Source organism: Lontra canadensis, unplaced genomic scaffold (assembly GCF_010015895.1).
Source record: "Lontra canadensis isolate GAN:19392208 unplaced genomic scaffold, GSC_riverotter_1.0 scaffold144, whole genome shotgun sequence".
NCBI classification, from domain to species: domain Eukaryota; kingdom Metazoa; phylum Chordata; class Mammalia; order Carnivora; family Mustelidae; genus Lontra; species Lontra canadensis.
This window is the reverse complement of record NW_022631138.1, coordinates 3,299,436-3,313,402: the sequence shown is the minus strand read 5'-3', so window position 1 is coordinate 3,313,402 and position 13,967 is coordinate 3,299,436. Positions and strand designations below refer to the sequence as shown.

At 39.9% G+C, this 13,967-nt stretch overlaps 1 pseudogene; it reads right to left on the bottom strand.

The window, feature by feature from the left end:
• Positions 1 to 9,149: 9,149 nt before the first annotated feature.
• Positions 9,150 to 11,724, bottom strand: LOC116858953 (annotated as a pseudogene).
• Positions 11,725 to 13,967: the final 2,243 nt, after the last annotated feature.

Here is a 13,967-nt window from a genome sequence, read left to right as displayed (position 1 = left end):
TCTTATCGTGATGAGCATTGCATAAGATATAGAAAGTTTCAATCACCACGTTGTATACCTGAAACTAATGTTGTATGTTAACCAGAAATAAATTACAAATAAATAAAATAGGTAATAGATTTTCGTTCATTCTGTGGCTGTTGTAGTTCTACAACTTTGTTCTTAAATGTTGCCTTTATTTTAATTTGTCCATTAAACTTCCGTAAAAGTTTTAAAATCAACTTGTTCCTAATAGGTTAAGAAAATTTAAAAAATGAATGACCAAAATTCTGCCTCCATCAAAGATAGTGTTTTGTCTTTCTCTTTGCTTTCTATGATACTGAAAACCTATGAAATTGTACAGAGCTTTAGGAACCAAGGAACTAAATCAGGGCCCCTTCCTTATAGATGTCATACAATGGTAGATTCATATCCCTGACCAAGCCCTGGAGAGTTTGCTTCACTGAGGTGTTGATATTGAAAAACAGCAGTGGTGGGGCGCCTGAGTGGTTCAGTTAAGCATCAGATTCTTGATTTCAGCTCAGGTCAGGATCTCAGGGATGTGACATCAAGCTCTGCATCGGGCTCTGCATCTGGCTCTGCATGGAGTGTGGAGACTGCTTAAGATTCTCTCTCGCTCTCTCCCTCTGCCCTTCTCCCTGGCCCCCGACCAAGAATTTTTAATTTTATCATTATTCTGAATTAATAATTCTACTAGTGCTCTCGTCAACCTTAAACAAAAATTAGCCAGTTATTTTACTTGCAAAATGAACTTATTTGAGAAAAGCAGAAGATTTGCCATTTGGGACAAAGCAAATTATGGCAAACCACTGCTGGTTCTGAAGAGGCAAAAGGAAGGTCCGCTTTTATTATGCATTAGGAGGAGATTGGGGAGGATTGTTTTGAACAAATGCTCAGTGGAGAAGGGCAGTTTGAGGTTGTGGTAGTTTCTCATTGGCTGCAAGCAGTGGTTGTTGCTTGCAAGGAGAAATCATCCTTCTTTTTCTTAAAAGCAGGAAGGGAATTCCTACATTAAAAATGATCTTCCTTGTTGAGAGAATTCTTAACATTTCTTCTTCCTGTTGGTTATGCAGACTCTAACCATGGAATGGTATGTGTAAGAGAATTTCTCAGTTTAGATGAGGTTTTCTTTACTCTTTTTAATCCAACAAAGTTAGTATTGTTTGTCAAGAGAATAACGACAGGGCAGATGTGCCTATGACTACCGTTGGTAGCACCCTCCTGTTAACAAGCACGTAATAGCTGTGTTCTTCTCAATGGCAGCAGGGCATTACCATTCTCATTGCCCTGTCCTTGTTGCCATGTCACCTCTTTACAGAGTCACGTGGAAAATAGAATATAGAATATCATCTTTGTCATGATTAGGAGATACCATATTTCTTCCTACCTTTTTGTGTTTGAAGCTATTCTTCAATGGAGGTCATGAGCAGAGTTCCTATTTGAGGACTCTGAGCAATAGGGATGAAATCAAGAGATATTTGTTAAGAAGTAGAGGCTGTGGACTCAGGAGTGCTCTGTAGAGTTGCTTGGTTTGTGCACTGTACAATTGTGCCCAGCTAAAGGGAATTAATAGGGCTGACAGGTAGCTCTGCATATTTGTTTGCTGAACTATGTGAATAGAATTTTGTTAGTAGGTTGTGCATCTATATGATTCATTAGTACATGGACAGTTCTTCTCTTGGTGAGCCTGTGGAACTGGACAGATGTCATTCTCAAAGCACTGACTCATTCTCTTGTGATAGCATATTCACTATAGCTCGGCACCATTCTCCCCTCAGGCTTGTACAACTCCAGATGAGATTTGAGAGGGGACAACAGGACAGACGGAAGTCCGTTAGCCTTCAAACTCTGTCTTTCAAACAGAAAGAAACACTTCATGATTCTATCACAGTGGCAGGAAACTCGACATTTAGAAGCAGGGCATCTGAATTCTAGCTAGAGAATCACGTATAGCATATCAGATAGGAAGGCAGTCCCAGCATTGTGCTTGCTCTGAATCTCTGATTGGTAGATGAAGTCATAATTTCTACCTTATTAAAATTGAGATTCTGAATTGTGTCATCCTAGCTAGAAAAGCAATATTATAGATCAGAAGTCAGCAAACTGTGGTTCATGGGCTCCATCAGGCCCACTGCCCTCTTTTGAGGGTCTTGTATGCTAAAAGTTGCTTTTTCATTTAATTGGTTGAGAAAAAAAACAGATTAATCTTATGTGATGCAAGAAAAGTAGATGAATTTCAAAATCAGGGCCTTATAGGTAGATACAGTTATACTCTTTCACATTAGTATCAACTAAGACTACTTTTGTAATGCAAAGGTGTGTCCATTCTCAGACACCAGGTTCTAAAGTGTGGAAAGTACCTTAAGGGGAAGATGGGGATGTGGGCATTGCCATCTAGCTGCTAGGCACATTTGCCAATTAGTCAAAAGTTAAAGCAAGAAGTGAAATCTTGTTTTCCCATAAATTTGCAGGGAATATATAATCTGTTGGAATTTGAGGTGAATGATAATGAACTTGTCATTTTCCAAAATTCTGTGCAATTGAGGAGCTTCCACGTAATATTCAATGGAAATGAATTAATCCTCAATGTAATAATAAGCTAAAAGAGTCTTCCTTCGGCTCACGTTGTGAACCCAGGGATGGATCCCCATGTCAGGCTCCCTGCTCAGTGGGGAGCCTGCTTCTCCCTCTTTCCCCTGCTCATGCTCTCTTTTGCTCTCTTTGTCTTTAACAAATAATTAAAGTCTTAAAAAATAATAAGCCAAAATACACACCTCATTAAGACTTTCCTAAATTCTATATACGGGGCACCTGAGTGCTTCAGTCAGTTAAGCGTCTGCCTTTAGCTCAGGTCATGATCCCAGGCTCCTGGGATCAAGACCTGCATCAGGCTCCCTGCTTGGTGGAGAGCCTCCCTCTGCCTACCGCTCTGCCTGCTTGTGCTATCTCTCTGTCAAATACATAAAGAAAATCTTTTAAAAAATTCTATATATGATTTCCAAGTGATACATGTACCCAATTACTATCACGTGAATTGCTATCAATATTTGGTAGTACCTATGTGTGTGCAAAAGATATTTTCAATGGAAATTTGTTTTCTCCCTTATTATGTAAGTGCCTGAAATATGTCCTCAGTTGTCCTTTGGCCATGAAATCCTAAAATGTTCGCTATTTGACTCTGGATTTAATTTGATAAACTTTGTCTTTTTACTGGAGAGTTAATCTATTTATCATGATTATGACAATTATATATAATTTATAGATTATTATATTATATGCCATATATTATTACATAATATATAACTAATATAATATATGCATCATATCATGCCATATTATTTTATTATAAGGTCTTGGAAAAGACTACCTAAGGTTTACAACCTGAAACAAAGCATATAAATCAAGATCTGAGAATTAATTTTTTTTTACTATATCCTCAGGGCTGATTATGAATTAGGAATGAAAAAGAGGAAAGGAACATTGTCAGTATGTCGTAAATAGTTTAAGCCATTCCCTATATTCCCTCACACTTTCCAGGCTGGACCACACCTACCCCAGGCAAAAATCTAGGTGAAGGGGAAAACAATAAGAAACAGCGGTTTATAACAAACATAACACATCTTATATGCAGTTACCTGTTAGATTTCTTTCTTAGTTATCACCTCACATTTGAGGAGAACCTCCAGGAAGGTAAGTCACTAGGTGTTTTATTATTGGGGAAGGACTGTGACACTGTCCATATTATTAAGGCCGGATGTTCCCCATAACTGTCATGTATGAAGTTTGCTTGACTCTTTGCCCTCATTGTCACGTGTTTCTGTGACTTCCTCCTGGACGGCTTGCTGCATAGGGAGATTGTCTGTTTTGAAGGAGAACAGATATTTCCAGCAAGTTCTTTGTTAAAACACTTGGAAATTTTTATTTTTCAAAATTTTTATTTGTATTTTTTGTATTGATTAGAACATTTGGATGAAAATACTCTATTCTTTTAATAAAGACCTTGAGGTCTTCAAATTTACTCAGTTGAATTTTTTTTTAACAACAAAAGCTGTCAACTTAAAAATGCCTTCTATTTCCTGCATAGAAGATGACATTCTACAGAGTGAGTGATCTTCTGTGTTTGGCTTCTCTTGGTAAATGCAGCAGGGATAATAGCCGGCTCTGCATAGCTGTCTCCTTGCCATCATGTGCTCGGTTCTAAAAGGGCTTATGGTGAAAAACTATTGTGGAAGGTGCCTCTTATCCATCTTTGCTGGTGGACCTAGGAGTGTTACCGTCCTCCCTTTTGTACATGAAACAGTGCAGCGATGTAAGAAGTCAATGGCTCCCTTGGGCTCATTTTCTTGCACTTCCAACCACAGGGACAGGGAGGCTATGACAACCATTCAGTGGGGATTGATGACTGTTCTTGGTTGCAAATATCAAGGCCACTAAGCAGAGAGGGATTTATTATCAGTACTGAATTGTTCACAAACTATTGAGAAGGAAATGGCTCCAAGCAAAGTCTCTAGAAATAATGCAAGAATCAAAATACAGATACAACTTGGATAGAGCCCCGTCTCACTATGGGTCTCAGAGGAACTGGGGCACTGCCACCAGGGCTTGGGAGATCTGGCCTTTTGATGTGCAACTGTCTCCCTGCTGTTTATGACCTCTGGTTTGTCTCACCCAGCTCCATGGTTGCTGGGCTATTTCTGGCCCAGACCCTCCTGGGGCTTTCCATCATAAACATGCATCTCCCCATACTTGAGCTCCCACTCCTTGGAACATCAAGGCATGTGCGATCATCTCCTATAATGGAAATGTTTCCTTTATACATAACAGCACATTGACCTCTACCCAAAAGATGGGGGAACTCAACTCCCTTCAGTTTATCTCCCCTCCTAGGGATTCATGATCTTTCTGGAAGAGTCAAAAACTCATTTGAATGTCATTCCAAGTATTGTCTCAATTATAAAGATGACAATCCCCCCAATAGATTCTTTAAAAATTTTGTTAAAAAATGAAATTCAGTCTGGTAAATGTGAAGATCTAAATGGCATTGTTAAACAATCCATGAATCGTACAGCATCTCCTCAAGCAGGTAGAGGGGAGCTCTGCAGAAAAAGAAAGGTTTTAAAAAGCAGAGAGAGAGCAGAAAAAAGAAAATTATTACCAAAGAATGCATTGTTTTAGGGAAAGTTGCCCTCTGTAAAGGAATGAAAGGGGTCTATCAGTGGATTGGCTACTAGTTCTGACCAGGAAATTCCAGTTCTGCTGGTTAAAGATCGCATTCCTGGGGGTGAAATTGCATTTAGGTGAGGTGTTAAGTCTTGGTTTGCTAACACACAGCCTTAACATAGTGACATCATTTTGGTCACAAAACAATTTTGTTTTGCTTAACAATATTTTAAAAATTAAAGAGTAGAGAAAGTGAAATTATTTAACAATCATAAATGTACACCTGATTTATGCAGTTATTGTGAAAAAGCATCTTTAGTATTTCTGTCCTCAGGGCTCCCTCAAGGTTCTTTGTGCGGAAGGTTCTGGAAAGGCTAAACTACATTGCCTTGGCGCTCTTTCCTGCAGGTGCCATTAAGACTCTGACTATCCAGTGCGATCCTATAGAGTGGTTCTCGGCACAGAGAGAGGGAAGGAGAAACATATAGCCAGAGGGGCTCACTTCTCTGGAATGGGGTCCAGGCAGCACAGTCTGAAGCACATAGCTTTCTGATTTGCCAGATGGCCTTTGCCAGAGCAATAGCTTTTCTGATCATAGAAAATACTAGGGTATTTGAGGGACTGAAAAAGGGAGTTGCCTGAGCCTGCTCATCTGGTCTTTCTGCACATTTTTTATTTATCCAGTTCTTGATAATAAATACCTTTCTGCTTGAGTAGCCATAATGTCTTCTTTTATCAAATGGCTCAATCACAGAACATGTGCTAGTAATCCCGACACCTTCAGTTAGATGAATCCACATCCTTGAGCCTACACATGGACTTCCATCTCTGATGTCATGACATTTGTTCATTAGTCTTCCTGGGAAAGCTGGGAAAGGTGACTGTCCTAGTCTGTTTGGGTTGTTACACCAGAAAGAACCTTAGCCTGGGCAGCTTATAAACAACAGAAATATATTTCTCACAGTTCTGGAAACTATGGAGTCCATGATCAGGTTGCTGACCAATTCAGTATGTGGTGAGGACTCACATTCTGCTTCCCAGATGGTGCCTTCCTGCTGTGTCTGGTCATGGTTGAAGGGACCAGGGAGCTCTGTGGAGTCTCTTTTTAAAGCACTAGTCCCATCATGTGTGCTCCATCCTCATGACCTAATCACCTACCAAAGGCCCAACTGCATGATATGATCACCTTAGGGTTTAAGATTTCAACATATGAATCTGTGGGGAACAGATCATCAGACCATACCAGGAACCAACATCTACCTATAGGACCATGTAATTATGGACAGCCTTCTGTTTGATAATGGCCCTTTGATCAGCATCCCCTGGGAAACTATTACTTTCAATCTTGGCCCATTTTTCAGCTCTTTCCAAAATGACTTTGACTCCAATCATTTGATCTTATTTTTTTCTAGGTCTGATAGTTTGTCAAAACCAGTAGTCTATGCCAGTGAATTGACTATTTCTACTTTCATCATATATAACCCTTGAATTTTATGTACTGTTTTGATTCCCTTTTCTCAAAATCATCCTTGAGAAGAGCAGCAAAGTGGCATCATACCAGTAAAATTCTCTGACCAAATTCAGACATAAATTTGTCCTCAATTCCAGAGATAATTAATAAAAATAAGGAAATATCTGGGTTCATCTGGAATTGAAAGCTCTTGTTTTTGTATCTCTAGGTAACTGACTAGTCAATATATCATTCTTGGTAATAAATGTGTCTTTCTAAGTCTCCATGTCGCTTACCTTATCTGGGAAAGTGGGAAATGATGTAGTTCATATATCCCCCAATGGTCTATGCACTAGGGTTCTCTGCTAAAAGTTCTTAGGACATAGGTTGACTTGTTTCACGCTTGGTTTCTTTTGGCTACAGAACAACCTGTTAAATTGTTCCAGTTTCATCCAAGTTTCTTCAGGGTTAATTATGTAAAAAATATGGGGGAATGATTACCTAAGGAACAGTCTAAAATATTTAACACATTGACTATGCATCTCTAAATTATAATTTTACCCTCTAATTCACCAATAAGGCCAGAGATATCATTCAACTGATATTTTAGAGACATGCCAACTGTCGATAAAACAAATGTTAATATTTATAGGATGAAATTGAGATTTTAGCATATATTGTTAAATGATCAAACTTGATAACTGCCCCTCCACAAGATTCTGATATGCTTCCTCTCAGAAGGTTGAGTACTGTCCCTTATGATCCACTTGAGTACAAATGGTATTACCCATGAATTCATTTCTCAATCATTCTGTTTTACGTTTGTTATGGTAGTTTCATTTAGCTATTATTTTCTCTGTAAATTACAAGAACTGTGACCTATGTCATAAGAGTATTAATAGATTTCACCATAAAATGAAAAAAAAAAAGATTGGATGATATCTCATACCTGGAATTCATCACATGAATGTGGACATAGAGATAATGGGGTTTTCATGGGATGTAATCGTTTGTAGGAAAAAATAACTCCATTCAAACCGTTTGGAACTCCACTGAGTGAGAAAACATATATTCAGGTAAGTATACTAATTGGTGTATGGTATAGAAACAAAGACTGTAAAGAAAATTCCTCAAGCCAGGTTAGTACTGAATCATATCTGGTCCTGGACACCAGTTTTTTATGGGGAGTTACTAGAGTCATATTAATCCATTTAATTCATAAGATAATTGTATAAACACATCAAAAATATGTATCTACATGTATGCATATTATACATATATACATATATATACATATGGATATACATTCACATACATATGAATGAATATATATGAATGAACTTTAGATTTGATCACATTTAATAAGTCTGAACTATCTACAGAATTTGTCACCATTACTCTAAGGAATCTCAGTTAGATGTTTCTACAATGGGGTGAATTTTACACTTTTAATTCAAATATTTTTTAAAAACATTTCTTTGTTTTGTATCTTCTTATGTATGGATTTCCAAGTACTCCTTTTTATGCCATCATGTTTAATAAAACCTGTCAATTTCTATGCAGAAATGTGTAAAAACTGTACTAGTCATATTTTACACACTGTTTTAACAAACCATTCAAAAACTCAGTGGCTTCTCATACTAAGCATTTGTTCCTATAGTAATGGATGTTCACGTTGACAATTATTTGGATAATGCAAACAGGGCTCAGCTGTGTGGTTCTTCTGCAGGGAGATGCACGGTTCTCCAGTCTATGGATTGTGGTTGATCTGAGGCCAAGACAGAGTGTGGTGACTAACCATAGCACGTCAGTCTCATGGCAAGCTGTAGGAGGGTACAGAATCCACAAAACAAGCATATCTAAGTCCAGTTATTCTGACAGAATTGCATATAATATTGATCTATTTTTACTGTGGTCTTTGTAATTCTTTAAATTTCTACAAATCATTATTATATTTAATTTTTAAGATACATAGTCATGTTGTTTCCAAATAATTATTTTTCCATATTTGCAGTCTAAGAGAAGTTTGTGATTTAATTTTGTATGAATTAGAATGTAAAATTGGAAGCGTTTTCAACCTGTGGATTTAATCCAACAGGTGGCTTTCAATAGAAATTTCTTAAATGAAGTTAGAAAACTAAAGAGAGACTACTTTAGGGGTAGTAAAAATGCACTACAGCAGAGCATCTTAAACCTTACGCAGCTCCTACCATCTTGTTAAAATGGAAAGCCATGTGAGTAGGTATCAGGTGGGAACAGCTATTTCGCATTTGTCATAAGCTTTCAGGGTTGTTGATAATGCTCTGACTTATAGAGAATTTTAAGCAACAAGGTATTCTTATATTAAGGAAAAACAATGCTTCATCCACATTTAATTTTTTTAATCACGAAAGTCCTTCATTGCCAAATTATTTCTATATACATGAAACAATTTCCTCATTCTTCTGTTCCCTCAGTTGCTTAACAAAATCTCCTTGTTATGAATAAAGACCGAATGATGGTAGCTAGAAGCATATTCAAACATATTCTGGGGCCTTCCCCTAACTGACCAATTTCTGAGAGATGTAAAAACAGTGACCATCCCAGGCTGTTTTCTGTCAGCTTCCCATCACCACCATCTCTTCTGGAAGCACATTTCCCAGAGCCCCCTTTCCTCTATGGTTCCCTACAGAGTTGCTCATGAGGCACCTTACCCTAGATCTGGAGGTCAGAAGAGGAGGGTTCAATGCCTTCCATCAGCACCTGCAGGCAGGTGAGTGATAAGTGAGGGACCAGAGAATCACCCAGGGACGGTCTGCGATGGCTAGAGCATCAGCCCCTCCATCCCTGGCCCTCCTAGACAGGCCTGAGGACTACGTGGATAGGCAGCCTGTATCTCCAATGGTATATTCTCTGACTTACAGGGGATCACTGAGGAATCACTGTTTCCAGTGTCTATTTTCCTTATTATATCCCCAGGCCTTTGAGAGAGTGACATTTAGACATTACTTCATTTCTGGAAGCAATCCCTGCTTGGAAAACCTAGAGTGGCTTCCCTTTTCTGTACAAACTCCAGCAGATGCCATCACCCACACTCTTGAGGTCTAATGATCTGGGGGGAAAGGGAGTCAGTCAGGGGGCCAAGGAGCTTCCTTATCCTTCTCTCAAAGCCCCCAGTGACCTACAAAGTAGGGTTGCTTCTGAGAAACTGTCTGAGCAGTTGCAGGCATCAGAGGAGCAGCGGGGGCAGCCCAGCCCCTCACATCTGCTTCCCTGGTGGTTTATGCTCTGACCTGTAACACTGTGGGTAGGTAGCTTTTATACTGTTGGCAGTAGTAGGTCCCAGCATCTTCAGGCTCCAGGCTGCTGGTGGTGAGAGTGATTCTGTCCCAGACCCACTGCTGCTGAACCGCGATGGGACCCCAGTTTCCAACTTGGATGCTACATAGATCAGGAGCTTAGGAGCTCTCCCTGGCTCCTGCTGATACCAGGCTAACCACTTGTTAATATTCTGACTGGCCCGGCAGGTGATGGTGACTCCTTCTTTTGGAGCCATGGACAGGATGGCAGGAGACTGGGTCAGGACAACCTCGAATGGGAGGCTGAAACCACACAGGAAACGTCAGCAGAGTCACAGGATATGTACATGGAAGTCACTAGTATCTACTTAGGTAGGACAGAGAATACTACTTATTATAAAATAAGCCAACTTCATCTGCGGATGAATTCCCAATGAAGAAAGAAAATCAGGGATGGAAAATCATACCCCCACTTTAACCTCCTTTGTCTAAATATTCTCACCTGGAACCCAGAGGAGCAGAAGGCCAAAAAGCTGTGATGGAGTCACCATCTTGCTGCTTTTGATGGGTCCAGTGTGTTCATGCCACACACCCAGAGACTCTGGTATAAGACTCTGAAAGGCAGAAACACTTCAGATCTAAGAGGAAGAAGATATTCAAATTATGGGGCATTCATATTGCTTAACTACTCAAAAATTAAGTTTGTCAGAAAAATCTCCCTACCCGGGCATATTCTTCTCTGGGTGTGTTAAGTCTCCCTCTTCTGGCCATGTGGAGGTTTTGAAAGTGCTTACCCCATGCTGGGCCAACTACAAGGTCTACCAGCAGGGGGCATGGCATATGATCTAATGCAGTCCTCTGGTGGAATTCCCTTTCGCTGCAGTGAAGAGGGGGTCACATCTTCAGTCGTAGCCCAGGGCTACGTTAACTCTCTGCTCTCTGCTGCAGTGTGTTGTATAAACATCCCCCAGAGCATCAGGCCAGGTCATACTCTATCAATTACATCCTATTAATTGCACACAATGAGCAAGAATTGGTGAGGACTTCACTAACTTGCAAAAACACATGTGCTCAAAAAGTGGGATTCAAACCACACAAAAATTCATGCGGCCCCCCTTCCCTGGTGTCTATGTCAGGGGTCCAGATATCTGAGGAATGCAGGCACATCCTTGTGGAGGTAAAGGACAAATACTTGTATCTTGTACCTCTGACCACTAAGGTTGAAGCACACTACCTTGTTTGAGTGTTGAGTGTTGAGACAACACATTCCACACTTGGGTAAGCTACACCATTCTGTTTATCAGCGAATTTTGAGTCACTAGTTTACAGTGGGTGCATGCCAGGAGAGACCCTGTGTCAGGTTTAGGTCATGATGCAAGTGGTCCTATCACGTGGGCCTTATGACCTCTCCTGTCGTTGGGTGGTACGTGCATCTGTGTCTGGGAAGGATGGTGTGGACACGCTGGCAAGCCCAGAGGAAGACTCATAGCATAGACTTCCGGGTTCTTCAGCAAGACTTGACCCTTCTCAAAAACAACCTATTCAGTGTTCAACGAGTAGTTCCCAGCATAGCACAGGCCCTGGTTGACCTGTCCACAGCACATCAATTAACTGTGTGACAGAGCTGTTCATCCTAAACCAGAAATGTCAGACACACCGGATTGTAAGATTGGTGGAGCCCAGCATCAGTCAAATCAGGAAGGAGAAAGTATTTTCTTAATATTGGACCCAAGCAGATTCAGCAGGCACTCTTAATTTATGGGACAAGAGTTTCAAATCTCCACAATACTTACCACTCTTGGCAGACACCACTTCACGATCTATTTTCAGTCTCATGACGCTTTATATTTAATGCATTTTCTTATTTCTGCATTCTTGCTGCTCCAGCCCTGAAGGGAGTGCCTCTCCCAAAATTAGCTAATTCCCAGAGGCAGTAGAAGACTTGCCCAAAGGCATACATTTGAGATGCAAGCCAGACAATCCTGAGTCCAAATCCTTACTCTCTTCCTTTCAGTGAGACCAGCAATCTGTGACATTTCCTTTTACCCAAATACCCCCTGGGTACCAGAGGACAAGGGCACAGCTATAGTCTGCAGCCTGCTGAAATTTTCAAACTCTCCAATCTTATGTCTAAGTAGCTTGTTGACTTTGCTTCTCCATTACTTCTCATGAAATACACAGTAAAAAATACAGACCAGCAGTATTTCCCTCTGTCTGCTCTTCTCACCTCCGTACTGCCTGTGTGGCCATGTGGCATGCTGTATGTTCTGTTCCCAGGGGACTATGCATATAATAAAAACCTCTCACTGCATTATAAAGCTTTCCTGTCTTTGTTTCTTACCACATCTGATTAAAGACACAGGGCCTCCCAACCAGCAAATAGCAGAGAAAGGACTCCAGGTTCTGCCCAGTTTTGCAGCATATGTTGATGTAAGTTAAACTGGACAGCTCCCATAACATACCATAATGAAATAAGATGTTTAGTTAGTAGACACTCAAAGAGCACAAATGGTCATTGACTTAATGTGGCTGGGGAAGTGGTTGAAGTAAGGACATGGATGCCCTATGGGGTGGCTGGCTAGGAAAGGTCTGGAAGGAGGAGAGTGGAAGGATAAAGGAGGAAAGACCAGAGGCAAGAAATTACCCAATCTAAACCAAAATGAGAAAATTAGTTAAAAACAAAACAAAGCAAAACCCCCAAATCAAAACCAGTAACAACAAAACCCCACAGTATCTGGGATACATGGGACCAAACCAAAGATCTAACATTTGTGCCACTGGAATCCTAGAAAGAGTGCAGAGAGAGGATGGAGAGGAAAAATATTTTGAACAATTAATTGCTCAAAAATTTTCACATTAAGCAGACCCCCAACAGCATAATCATGAAGAATATATGTCAAGACACATCCTGTTAAAATTTCTGAGCACTAAAAAAAAAGGAAAAAAATATCATAGGCTGAAAGAAAAAAGTCACACTTACCCAGAAAGGAAAACACCTCGAATGACAGAGGATTTCTATTCAGAAACCATGGGGCCAGAAAGAAATGATGTCAACATTTTTGTTTTCTAGATATAATTGACATATAACATTGTGTAAGTTTACATTTTATACAATGTGATAATTTGATCTACGTTTATATTGTGAAATGGTTACCAACATAAGGATAGTTAATGCAACCTTCACTGCACATAACTATCCTTTTTGTTGTACTTATTTACTTTTTTGTGGTGAGAACATTGAAGGTCTAGTCTCTTAGTAACCTCCCAGTACAATATAATACTGTTAATTACAGTCACCATGCTGTACATGAGACCATCAGAAATTATTTAATTTTTTTAAAGGTTTTATTTATTTATTTGACTGACAGAGATCACAAGTAGGCAGAGAGAGAGAGAGAGAGGAGGAAGCAGGCTCCCTGCCGAGCAGAAAGCCTGATGTGGGGCTCAATCCCAGGACCCTGAGATCACGACCCAAGCTGAAGGCAGAGGCTTTATCCCACTGAGCCACCCAAGCACCCCCAGAAATTATTTTATATGCAGAAGTTTTTACCCTGTGATCAACATCTTCCCTATTTATCTCACCACCCAGCCCCTGGCAACCACCAATCTATTCTCTGTTTCTGTGTATTTGGCTTTTTTAGATTCCACATGGAAGTGATATTATACATAATATCTTTCTCTGCCTTACTTATTTCACTTAGCATATTACTTTCAAGTTTCATCCATGTTGTCCTAAATGGCAAGATTCCCTTCCCTTTCATGGCTGAGTAGTATTTCATTGTGTGCGTATACATGTATAACACAGCTTCTTTATCCATTTGTCTGTCAATGGACACTTAGATTGTTTCCATATCGTGGCTGTTTTAAATAATGTTGCAATGGATGCAGTGGTGCAAATATATTTTCAAATACCCAGAAGTGGAAGAGCTGGATTACAGGGTAGTTCTATTTTTTTGTTTCTGAGGAAACGACATACTGTTTTCCATAGTGGCTGCACCAATTTATATCCTCAATGACAACACCTGAGGGGCGTTTCACCTTACCCTCTCCATATCCTCTTTCTCCATATCCTCTATAAC